The 11979-nt window shown below is 35.2% G+C and overlaps 1 long non-coding RNA gene across 1 annotated transcript in view; it reads right to left on the bottom strand.

Moving 5' to 3' along the window:
- Positions 1-11075, bottom strand: part of LOC104910514 — a 13183-nt gene extending 2108 nt beyond the window's left edge. The window contains exons 1-2 of the long non-coding RNA XR_793128.3: positions 10626-11075; positions 8742-9519 (exon numbers count right to left, since the gene is read on the bottom strand). This is a non-coding gene — a long non-coding RNA (uncharacterized LOC104910514). The remainder of the gene's footprint in view (positions 1-8741; positions 9520-10625) is intronic.
- Between the last annotated feature and the right edge of the window lie 904 nt (positions 11076-11979).

Below are 11979 nucleotides of genomic sequence, written 5' to 3'. Positions count from 1 at the left end.
ATTATTTTATTTATTTCCATTCCACGTGATCTCTCAAAAAGAAACACTAGCAGTTAAAAAAAAAATAAATCACTTGTGAATGCTTGGTCACTCTCATTGCATAAGAAAAGAGAAATCTCTTGTGAAAGATTTACAAGATTGCCAGTGAAGGACAGCAAATAAAAGATAGAGTAGCAATATATTACAGCCAAAATCTATGAAAATTGAACTTATTTTGATTATGATAGCTCACCATTTATGACAAATTTGCTTACATACGTTATCTGGTAGTGTCTTGGGACAAGAAATGACAGGAAGGCTTGCAAGTCTCACACCTCTCACACCTGTCATTTATTGTCATCTGTGCTAGCTATTTGGAACCTCACAGCTATCTTCACACTGACCAGCAGCTTCATGCTTCTGTGCTTCTCAGTCATGGATCAATTATTGTCCAGATTAGATAACTTCCTGTAGAATTAACTTTAACTTCCTTCTTACCCGCATACCTAAGGTTGTTTTATTTCATGAAGGGCTAAGCATACAGGTCTTGTCCTAATACAGCAATCAGGCAGCAGCTGGAGTCTGACTCACTTGTCCAAAATACATCTAAGACTAGCATTCCAATTTCAGTTTTATAAAATAATCACGTTTTATGGGTTGACTGCAGGCAGCAGCTAAGCACTGCACGTATGCTCACTTGCTCGCTCTCTCCCACTCCCCAGCAGGACAGAGAAAAAAATAAATAGGAAGAGAAAAAACAAGAAAATGCATGGGTTGAGATAAACATAGTTTAATAAGCAAAGAAGAAGAAAAAAGTGATGCAAAGGCAATCATTCACAGCTTTCTATCATATACCAATGGCCTGTGGCAGTTTCCGAGCAACGGTCAGCTTCCTAAAAAAACCCTGCCTCCATTTTTATTGTCGAGCATGACTACATCAGCTCTTCAAATTTCACCACGAGATTCAGCTGAACTTAAGTGAAAACAAGAAATAGGCCATAATAATAATAAGAGCTAAGAAACAAAATAACAACAGGAATTATTTATATATCTAAGAGAAAATATTTTTTTGACCTTCCCAGTAATAAATCATTTACTACTCTTTCTCTATAGTAGCTTTGAGATGAAAGAAGGTACAGAAAGGAAGAAGAAAGTAACAGAAATTCCACACTTTTTTCATCTCTGTCATCTCTACACACAGCCACTCTATCAGCAACTCCTTGTTTTTGCCCATACAAAACAGACTGCACAATTCTACTTTACTTCAAACTCCCTCATAGCTTCACACAGCAGGTTATGACATAAAGACACATGGTCAAAATGAAGTCTTCATCAGATCTAATACCATTAACATTATTCTATCATGAATAAGAATAAAGAGACTCTAGAAAGGACAGGATCACCCTTCTTTCCTTCTTTTGCAGATGGAAGAAGGACTTCACTTCCACTGGCTGTCAATCTAGTTCCTTTCAGAAACATTAAAATTCACTTTAAAGTCTGCATAATAAGAATTGCTGACCCTTCTGCACTGATAAAAAATAAATAAATGCCAGTCAGGCACCGGCTTATTCACAAAGGTACAAGTAAACTCTTTTTCTAACCACACTGCACAGATTTATTCTTTAAGCTAATCAGAATTCAAACAGAACGCAAATCAAATGTCACCCTGCTACACTAACATCCGTCAACCACAATGATTACATCTACATCAATCATTTGATATAATAGGCATAAAGTCGTTATAATGGAACGTTGTCAAAAGATCTGAAACTGTCTTCTATTTAGTATTCCATCACATAGTACCTACAAGATTATTTCAAAGGCAGCAGTGCCTCCTTTGAAAATAAGAGAGCTTGCTTCAGCATTTTCCTGGCAGCAGATTCAATGACAGCATTCTCTATGAAGTCACATCACCAAACTGAGTTTTAAAAAGGGGGTATTATATTTTTTGTTCCAGCAGTTTTAAAACTAGAATGGAAAAATTGAACTATTACATCATTTTGGATATACATTCTGCAACATATCTAAAAAGCGTTATCTTTCAGCAGAAACATTGGTTCTATGACATATGGGAGAGAATTCAGTAAACTCCTTCCAGTGCCTCCTTTATATTGGAAGTCCCAATGAGTTTGTTTCCTCCTGCATCTAACTCTGCGTGAAACATCTCACCACTTCATTTCCAAGTACCAGTTCTGTGAAAAGTATAGTGCTACCAGAGGGTTATGCACACGAAAAAAGCGTGTGTATGTCAAAATGTGAAGTTCACCTGTTGAGTCAGAACATGACTTCTCAGCTTACGAATGAGGCCAGAAGTTATCTATTACACTAAAAGACGTCTAAAAATTCTGCATACAGACTATGTATGTTGCGCTAAGTGCCATGGATTACCAGCCTGAAGCAAAAAGAAGAGAGAGCACAAGCGGTGCAGAAAATATTCCCTTTCTGGACAAAATGGATAGTGTCAAAAAGGCAGTACGTTTCTGTCACTTTAATCAAAACAGGTGATTTAACTCAGAGTGACCTTTCTGTCTTTAGTCAGCTTAGTGAGCGTGAAGATCCTTAACCACAGCTAAGGATCTAAAATTATGCTTGCTTTCCACAGCAAGTATCCTGTGAAGAAAAGATGAAGACAATTAGTAAAATAAAACAATTGGTAAAAAATTAAGTTTTAAACCTACCATTACAAGGAGGAAAATCCTGGATATTTTATTCTGTTTGGCTTAGAGAGCAGCCATATAAAGAAAACCTTTTAATGTTAAAACAAAACTAACACTTTAGTTAAGCCTTTATCAGTTTAATGGATTTTTATTTTTTTAAAATACTACAGATAGTAGTAATTGCTATCCTAAGGTACAGCAGTTCTTAGAATCAGTACATATACTCATGAGAGTTTAATGGAGAGTTTAATGTCATGACCTGTCTTCCTCATCAACTATTTGTACCTTTACCCTTACTGTCCATTGCCCATTTATTTATGACAAAAGTCATTCATAATTGACTCCCGAAACAACTGATATAACAGAATCTTATACCATCAATACGTAAATGCCAGGAGTTTCAAACCAGTCTTCATTAATGGGTCAAATCTGTTAGTGTCTTCACAAAGATGGGTTGGAGGAATATATTCTTCATTTATATCATTTGCTTTTTTTACTGCCAGATAGAGATCCCTGTCCTGTCAACTGCTCAACCTGGATCTGAGTGAACTCTTAGCTCCATTTCATTTAGTAACTAACTAGAATACAGCAATCAACTTGCCTGAAACTCTTTTTCCTAACAAATAATTACTTAGATCAAGCGCATAGATCACACTCTTATGAATACATACATTTTATTATTTATTTATTTATTTCAGGCACGATACTTTAAAAGCACATAAATCATGTTTACCAAGTCCATGTTTAGATTTTAGCTGGCTTACAAATCAATGACCATTTTTTAATTAGTGTAAGTTCATATTTGCAGTAAGTATATTACAAACATTACTCTCTTGGGAATAAGAATTTATCACAGCAAAATTCTCACTATCTTAGGATTCAAATTAAATATTTTTAACCAAAGGCCGTGATGATATTAAATAATGGAATGTAATAATAAAATTATCAAGTCATATTTTCATAGCTATGTTGCTATGTTGCCATCAGTGAACAATCTGTATCTTTGAAAATTCTTTTTATGTCTTTATCAAGACAGTAACATTTTACTTGTAAATAGCAACAGCAGCTACGTATATCCACAGAACGATCAAGATGTAAATGGTGTACACTGTATATTTACTTTGCATTACAGTGAACATTAAGGTTTATAGTTCTCTGAGGTAAATATTGACTTTGACTTTACTTCAGTCAATATTTATTTCTCCTTTCAATAAACATTGATGTTTGCCTCAAGTGAAGTCAATATCCTGTTAATGTACATTACTTGAATAACATTTGGGAATTCCTAAACAAATTAGTCAAATTCAGTGAATCAAAGGTAGTGGGACCAAGAGACCTTATAGGTCATTTTTAAAACTTTCATTACTAGCAGAACTACCAAAACACTGTATGGAACACTCCTAAACAATCCCTTCATTAGTCTTCAGTATGCTGGTACTGCAGCCAATTCTTTATGTGCTACAATTCACTTCCAAAATGTTTATGCACAAGGAATTTATACCATGCCCTTGTTAAATGCTTCTCAAGCTACTACATTTCCTAAAGGAACTATGTTTACAATACTCAGATTTTTTACTCTAAGTCCAAGCTACAGGACTTTCTCACCATATGATAATATTTTAATGGCATTGAAGTTTAAACTGTTTCATTTCTGGAATCTGATTCTCTTGAGAAATAAATAGCACAGGCTTTAGCGACTATATTATAGTTGCAGATGGAATGAATATAAGCCATAGGAAATACTACTGAAAGGTGACATTAAGATATATATCATATATTAGTGTTGTTTAGTTATTTATTTATTCTGAAAAGCGACACTCTATAGGAAACATACTTGTGAATGAGAGGTACAGACTTGATCAATTACCTTCCAGTTTTTTGGTTGTGTTTTTTTTCCTTTTTTTTGCTTCCTCAGATATTCTCAAGAAATTCACATGTACGAGGATCAGAAAAGAGGTGATGGGCTGAATATCAAACATTTCAATTGCAATGAGTCTGTTTTTACTATTTTGGGGAAAGAAACCTTACTGAAGCTTGAATTGGGATGCTTCCCATCACATCTCCAGCAAGTTTTGCCACTTCAGAGAAGAATAACCAGTTTACTAAAGATGTAATGCTTTCAGCCCTCACCTGGAAGATGTCGCAGAAAAAGTACTGGCTGAATTATGATGCCTCGCATGGCCTCTCATGCCAATTTTCAGAAGGTTGAGATCTTGAACAGAACCATTGCTATAATTGCTATCAATCAGCCTATTTGCAAATAAATTTAGCAAAAAAAAGTCAGGATTTGAAAGTATGCACCTTAGAGATGCACATGAATTCTGGATAAAAGCATCATGGGTAAGGTTTTGAATGGTAAGAAGATGGCAGCAGAATTGTCTCTGCTCTTTGGTTCTTTGTCTAACTACTGTCAGATTCCTAAAGCTGTCAATCCAGAAGTACTAAACCTTTCACAAGTCAACCTTAAGTCTAATCTTTCACCTACCAACCTTTCTCAAATACTAAATTCATATTAGGTACATTAAGAATGAAAATAACCTTCTACTCTAATAACCAAAATCTGCCAATTAAATACATGATGTATGGACATTTTCCCCTTCCCTGCCCTTTTTATGCAAAATAAGATTGTGGGAGGTTGTATGCAATACCAACATGTTGATCATTTTTATTATTTCTGAATATTTGTTCAGACTGTAGTAGATTAATCCATTCTGAAAACTGATTTATTCACTCACTTATAAGTTGCATCCTAATGCATTCACAATGTTAGCATACATAAACAAAAATCTAAATTAGAGTTCTTCTCTGGTAAAATTAATTTGGCTTATGTTCAGAAATTGTGAAGAAACAGTTAAATGCATTTAAAAATAATTATTCCGTATTTGCATGCATACGTTCTGTGAGATTTTTGAATGTGAGTAAAAACTGTCCCAAAACTACAGCAACAGACATTCTTCCCTTCTCTAAATACCTGCAGTCCTATGTCAGTATTTCACTGTTTGCTCTAAGTTGATCTTTATAACATGCTTGTGATAAGGACAACATCATTCTAAGGTGAAGGTTTGGGGTTTATTTCTAACAACCTATGGCAGCCATGGAATTCTAATTCTGGTCCATCTCTCTGGTGGCAATATGTACAATGAAAATGCAATACTAAGCATATTTTATAAGAAAAACACTGATGATTTAACAATTAGCAAATTTATAAAATATTTAAGACTAATTTTATCTGAATTTCTACGTATTCTACCCACCTGTAAAAACGTATACCTAAAGAAAAAAAAACATTACGTTTCACTCACATTCAAGCATAGAAACTGGCAAAAAACAGTTAAATTTTGGGGAAAAAAACAACAACAAAAACAAAAATCCCAAACTAACAGTACAAACCAACCAAACAATAAAAACAAACAGTGAGACATCCAGTGGTAAGAATCAACCTGACACCTTAGGAAGGACTTATGATCTGTGTTTTGGCTCTCACACCAGTTAAACACTAATGCTGCTGACTATAATCGTGGTTTACAGAAAGAGGGGGAAAAAAACAAACAACCCCTGTCTTCTCAACCAAAACCAAAATTTTAAACAGAAGTTATATTAGAAATAAAAACATATTTCTAGGTCTATGATATCACAGAATCATAGAATTGCTCAGATTGGAAAAGACCTTAAAGATCACCAAGTCCAACCACAACCTAACCATACTACCCTAACTCTCACAACCCGCCACTAAATCATGTCCCTGAGCACCACATCCAAATGGTTTTTAAACACTTTCAGGGATGGTGACTCAACCACCCCCATGGGGATCCTATTCTGCAGCTTAACCACCCTTTCTGTAAAGAGGTTTTTCCTGATATGCAACTCAAACTTACCCTGGAGTATATATTATGATTGAAACCATGTGTTGCCTTACTTTGCTATTAATGAAATAATAGGCAGAGGGTACAGGTAAAAATTATTAACAGCCAGTATGGAGAAAAATGTTGAAAAATTAAACACTGAACTTCCACACTAACTCTGCAGTTTTCCTTGTACGAAGGAGATATTTGAGTTCCAATCACAGCGTGAATTGCATAGGAGAATGTGGCTATAAAGACCACAAAAAATAGTAAATATATCAAAACCTAGAGCCTATTCCTAAAGGGAAAGTGAATTAATCTGTTTACTCAAAAAAGTGCATCTCTACATAACACAGCTCTCTTCTCTTTTTATCTTTTGCAATAATGCTAAACACTGCACAACTAAATTCGAATGAATTGCAACATGTTGCTTCCTCACAAGTGACTGCTAGAGTAAGAACAGTGATATTTCTGCCTTGTCAATTCAGTGTTCCATTCATTCCAAAAAAGCTTACGTTTTAGAAGGTGCTGTCACTGATTATAGTAGTACCTAGTGAAGTTTATTAGCTGTTCAATCAGCAAAGCAAAGAAATTTCAAAAAAGCAAGGTATTTCTGCCAAATCACAACTTTGTATAAAATACTCTTATAGATTTGTATTGTGTATGTTCATCACCACCATATCTTTTTCAATATCTGATCATTCCTATTCAAGACAAGACCAGCTTCTCCAAATGCCAGACAACACCAGACTTGTTCAGCAAGATTCAGTCACATTGAGTATACAATCACTACAGTAAAACTCCTGCTTGTCTCCTATTGTGTAGATAACCTTTTGAAAGAAAATATCTGACCTTCAAGTAAGTCAGTCAAAAGCCAAAGTCAGCTGTAGCAATTCCTCTACTTGTGGTTCCAAGAATGGATCACAGTGAGGTGATACAAATCTGTTTACTGTTAGCAAACACTTACTAAATGAATCATTTCTCCTAGTCGAGCACTGTTTAATTCAAGTGAGGATTTAAAGGAGACCAGTATCATACCCACTAGAATTAGAGCTGGAATTTATTTTGCTTCTTTTGTATCTGCTAAATATCTTTTCTTTTGCCTTTTCCTCATTTCCACAGAATAGCATTGACGCGAAAGATGCGATAAAGTCTAAGCACAGACAAATATTTGTAGTAGTTTAACTTTGCTGTATTTCCACTTTTAAACATCAATATATTAAATATTATATTGTTTAACTTCATATTTGATAAAAATAGTTTGCCTTTCCCTTGCAGTTTAATTTTAACAGTGTTTACTGTGACAGAAATATACTTTGTTCACTCAATATACTTTCCCCTGTGTTTTAATATCCTAATTTTAACTACAGCATATTTTTACATTTTCTTGCAATTCGATACTCCAAACATCCATTTTGCACGAAGTGTTTCACCGAGTAATAACATTAGGCTGCTCTTTGACTACTGGCTCTACAAAATCAAATTTTCAAGATTAGTATTTTATTTACTATAGCACAAAATGATTCATATTTACATTTTAGTCAATTCCTAGTCTTTCATGACATTATTTTTTCTAAAGAAAAGCTACCTTTGCACTACTGATTGATTTTTATTTATATCTAAGCAAACACATTTCTTACAATATTAAGTGTTTTTGTTATTCCAGGAGACAATGGCCACACACACTCAATATTCCACAAAAAAGAAACACAGCAGGAAATACGAACATTTCCAGATCTGGAAACAAAGTCATCTTCTACTCATAATCCACAATTGTATTTCCAAATCAGAAAAAAAAAAAAAAAAAAAAAAAACCCACACCTGTATATTTGATATGTCCTCCAAGAGTTAGATCTTATATGTTACATAATGGATGTGTGGGTCATCTTTTTGTATAACCATTCACAATCAAATGCACCCACTGCTGACTGAACAAGAGACCAAGCTTGAGCTCCAATAATAGCATTTGAGTTAAAATAATACATACATTAATATCAACATTTTCTGTTATCCTTAATAACATATCAAAACCTTTATATTTGTTTGAGGTGCATATACAAACAAGCATGTATACCAGTTAGAAACAGCTGTCTTGCTCCTATTTATAGAAGGGACAGCAAAATTAAGACACAGCAGGTCAAATGTTAGCTGTTTGTTTACTACAAATCCTAGTTGCTGAGGAAGATGGGGAAAGGAAGACAGGAGTTAGAAGAGATAGGAAATAAAAGCAAGTAGTCTTTGTACAAAGCAAGAGAGTCACTACCATGGGTCCAGCAAGGTTCGTAGTACGTCCGTTGATCTCAGGAACTTGTCCAATCACTGCGGGATGGGAGAAAGTTAGGAAGCAAGCAGAACCTGTGGGGGATGGGGGAGGTTGTTTCCGAAGAGGTGTCTTCCCCTAAGGGAATTCTTCCATCAAAGGTTCCTTTAGGAGTTCTTCTCCAAAATCCTCAATTCAGTGAGGGCCTTTTATCCTCCATTTCTCTGTTTTTTTAATTCTTTTCTCCCCATTAGGGTGACACACCTGGCCCAAAAGATAAGCCAGTAAGGAGTGGTACCTTTGTTGCCATGCACAAGCATTATCGCCTTTTTCAGTGGTCAGCTCCTTCAAACGGCACCCCACACACACACCCTGAAAAAGACTGCTTGTCCTGCTTCTGCTTATCTTTACAGTCATGAGCAGAAGTACGGTGGCATGGTGACACAATCGTCAGTTAAGAGTCTTATCACCAAAAAGGTTTCACGAAGCAAGCTTTGAGACAAAAAAGAAACAGTTTTGTCTTTCACACCACCCATGCTCAGAATTTCTGGCAGAACTCTTTGTGAGGAAGCCAAGACACAAAATTATCAAAATCAAAAATTCCAATACCAAAAATAGTGCTCATTTCATCACAGCAGAAATTTTCCAGGTGCAACGTTGTAGTGAATATCATGTTTAAGCAAATATCCAGGATAAGGTAAGTAGTTTAGAACAGTGGCAGTCAGATTCCTGGAAGTGCCCTTTTCCAGTCAGCCATGTTCCAGAACAATAGACAGTGCTCCTAAAGAAAGAAGTCTCCAGTTAAATAACGCTCAGGTCAAGTTTAATGAGTACTTAAAGTTCATTAGAAATTGCTGCCCAACTCCTGTGAAATTCCCCAAACCGGTTTGACTCATCTCCCATCTTTAAGAATGACTGTATCGCTTTAAAGTTTCAAATTTGTCTGCTCAATCGCTCTTTAATCAATTATTCCAGGCAAAATTGCATTTATATAAAGAACTATTTTCTTGCTTGAGCTAATTACTATAAATGATCAATTATTTTAAATGATCATTAACAAAAACAAAAAAACCTCATTTTTTTGTTTTTAATTAAATGTAAATGCATATGGATTACAAAAAGGACACTTCTAAAAAGGACATCTTCTTGCATGGATAAGGTTTTAGTCATAGTATTTAAGACCGTGCCTCTCACAAAATAATCTGAATTGAGTTAGTGAGCAGACAAACACTTAACTATTTCCAAATTTAAATGGTAAAAACTTAGGTCTCCCTTTTAAGGGAGATGTCTTTCTTCATCTTCTTGCTGAAGTGAAACTGTAGAGGAAAACTTGTAGGTATAACTCTGTTCTTCTCATTTCAGTATATGTCCCCCAAAATACTGGTAACAAAGTTTTCTTCCACATGGTGGGAAGTGGGTATCCCTTTATAGAAGAATTATTGGCTTGTTATGGCTTTTTGGAAAGACTGTTTCTACCGAAGGCAGAAATCCTCTGCACTTCAGGTAGGAACTAGTATGCCTAAGAATATCTGTACTGAAATGGAACAGTTAGATGTACCTAAAGTTTTTGTGGTGAAGTGGTGACCTGTCTGTTTTCAATATAACTTAAAACAAAAAACAATCCCTCGCTTTCCATGGGGGGAAAAAAAGAAAAAAAAAAAAAAAAAGGCTCCAGCTATTTCTGTGCTTGGGACATACTTATTCCCTTGCTGCTGACCCTATCTTATTTATCTCAGGGGACAGGGAAGGGGGGAAAAATACCCCCTGTTGCAATCAGTAATTTAGTGTTGCACACTCTGTAAAAAATTCAAAAGGAAGATTTAATAACAAATATTTTCATAACTTATCTACTTCAAAACTATTAAGCATCAGATTTGCTTTACTCACCGAATGAAATGGCAGAGTGTGTTTCTGGTGTTTGTATCATTCCAGCTCATTCTCAAGGGTAGCATTTCTTGATTTCAGTAGAGCTTCCCGAGCTTGAAGGCAGGCACGCTATCCTGAGAGCGGAGCGGCATCAACTGTCTCACAAAAAGAAAACTTCTGTTTTCCTTTTTTAAGGTTAATTCCCTGAGAATTACCTCTGGTTGTGTACTAGTTAACTCAAAATAGTGCTTCCCAGAGAAACCCTCCGTATCAAATCTTGGTAAGTTAGTTCCCGAGAATGTTCATCCCAAACTGAGACCAAACTGTAATGCGAGCAATAGAAATACATCATATTCTGCATTTACTTTTTTAACAGAAGAAATGGAATTGCGTTTGGGTTCTGCCTTTGCATTAAATGTTTGCATATATTGTAACACTGTGCAGTGGTATGTTTAATGGTACCCATTAACAGTAAAAGTTATAAAAGGTTGTCATATTATTTGACATACAGAATTTCTTTGCAACTTTCAATTTATTGCAAGAAAAGGTAGGTCATAAATTTTAAACTGGCTGAAAAACTTCTGTAAGCCCAAGTAGAAATGGCATCCTTCCAGTAAGTAAGTGGCTCTTTCGCACTGTGAAGTGCACACTGTCCAAAGCAAATAAGCAGCTTTCATAATCGTGTAGTGAACATTAGTGTTTTCCCCTTGCCCTTTTTGTAACGGCCGCTATCTAGATTAAATACAGGAAAATACAGTCACATACCTTATTAAACCATCACGGATGGACTTACTTACATTTACAAGTCATCTGACTGACTTCTGGTCTCTGTAGACCTTTGTCTGCCGGAATTTCTCCGTGATTTGCATATTGCTAATCATTACACTCGGCACCGGGGTTTTCTTTGTAATTAGTTCTTCTAAGTAAGTGCATCAAAGCTTTAGAAGACATATATTCATTTGACAGCTTTCTAATTGCTTTTTACATTGTCATCGTTATGGCAAAGGAGCTTTATAATCTTAAACCTCTGAAAGATTTTAATTTTTCCCAGAACTTGTTATTAAAGGCTAAGAACTGCAGTCAGATTTAATAAGTCTAACTAACAACTGTGAAGTTACGCCAAGTCTTACCTATGCATCAGTTCAGTCAAGGCCAAACATTTTTAACTAAACTAACTCTGTAACAGTCAGACTATGCAGATATATGGCAATCAAAAGCTTGCTTAATATTTATTAGGGTCTAAACCGAACTGATTGTAATGCTTACCAGTTGGTATTCCTCTTAGAATTTATAATACATACTAGTATAATCCAATGCCAAGCAGATTTGTTACCTTTATAGCTATAATAAATAGCCTTTTCTTTCTTGCCCATTC

The sequence above is a fragment of the Meleagris gallopavo genome, chromosome 4, assembly GCF_000146605.3.
Source record: "Meleagris gallopavo isolate NT-WF06-2002-E0010 breed Aviagen turkey brand Nicholas breeding stock chromosome 4, Turkey_5.1, whole genome shotgun sequence".
NCBI classification, from domain to species: domain Eukaryota; kingdom Metazoa; phylum Chordata; class Aves; order Galliformes; family Phasianidae; genus Meleagris; species Meleagris gallopavo.
Note: the sequence above shows the minus strand (reverse complement) of the source record. Positions and strands in the feature narration are given on the sequence as shown.